Source organism: Aedes aegypti, chromosome 2 (assembly GCF_002204515.2).
Source record: "Aedes aegypti strain LVP_AGWG chromosome 2, AaegL5.0 Primary Assembly, whole genome shotgun sequence".
NCBI classification, from domain to species: Eukaryota; Metazoa; Arthropoda; class Insecta; order Diptera; family Culicidae; genus Aedes; species Aedes aegypti.
The window spans coordinates 102,051,198-102,052,364 of record NC_035108.1 but is presented as its reverse complement, the minus strand read 5'-3'; the positions used below and the strand labels follow the sequence as shown (position 1 = coordinate 102,052,364).

Here is a 1,167-nt window from a genome sequence, read left to right as displayed (position 1 = left end):
GATCACTCCTGATGCATCTGATATTTCAAGAAAATTCGATGCATTTAAATGCATTCAAATGTTCACTTCCAGAAAATTTGCAAATCATGGCTTGCTCAAACGTATGGCTGTTGTCTTTGTCAAACTGTCAAACGTATCATTCCAAAAACTCAACAAGAGCTGGTACCTCATCAATAAATTGTAGCAACAAACGTTCAACTTATAGTTTAACCCAAGGTTTTGTATTTCTTCCAGATTATCGGAATTTGGGTATCGACCTTGGTATCGACTTTGAATGATGTCCTACATATTTTCGTGAACAGTTAAGGATGAGAGCATATAGAAGGGGAAGAGCGAACATCTCCATTGATAAATCAAGTAATTTTATTAACAATAAATACTCCGTGTTTTTTCAATACCACCAATGCTTAATTTCAGAGCCATGATGGCCTAGTTTGCTATCCTGGCAATCCTTTCAATGAACCATGGTGCAAAAAGGAATAGTCAGGGTTGTGGACATGAAGAAGTCAATCTAGCTACATTATGTGGAAAAATATTCAATAAGCCACACAAACTATGGAAAGAATGAATATTAAAATCAACTGAAGTATCATTCGCACTCCCAACTATCATTAAAGCAAATAAAACGAGTTGTTTGGTCAAAAAAAAATATATTTTTGGTTTGTTCTTTTCTATCCAACTAAATGTGAGTTCTGCAACTCTATGCAGATCCGTCCAGTCAAATAATAGTGTTGGCAGCTCAGTTATTTCGAAGCGTTCCACTTCAGTAAAGTGAACAAACATCACAGACTGTGGGCTTGACGAGGAGATTCTACCTACCCCTGCTTGCAAAAAGTTCCGTTTTCTATATGGACGCAGTACAACACTCATGACAAAAATATTCCTTAACATAATGCTTTGAAGATCCGGTGGAAATCCTTTTTGAATAAACTGAAATAAATAACTAAGAAAAGGGATTGAATTAAGAAGAACAAACCTTTTCAAAACATTCACAACAAACAACGCGTTGCTATAGAATGATTCGTTGATAAGGTATTGTTGTTAACGCAAAGCTAAGTAGATGCGAACGCCGAAAAAATGCATTTAATGCAAATAGATGTACATTTGATGTACAATGAATAAGTGATCCACCCCTTGACTATCGAACTTCATACATTTTGCCATATG

General features: G+C 35.6%; 1 long non-coding RNA gene across 2 annotated transcripts; it reads left to right on the top strand.

Moving 5' to 3' along the window:
- Positions 1-922, top strand: LOC110675107. Of its 2 annotated transcripts, XR_002499287.1 has the most exons (3): positions 1-162; positions 235-357; positions 418-922. It is a non-coding gene; the product is annotated as an uncharacterized LOC110675107 (long non-coding RNA). The 2 variants fall into 2 exon arrangements; XR_002499286.1 differs by having other exon boundaries at positions 1-357.
- The last annotated feature ends 245 nt before the right edge of the window (positions 923-1,167 follow it).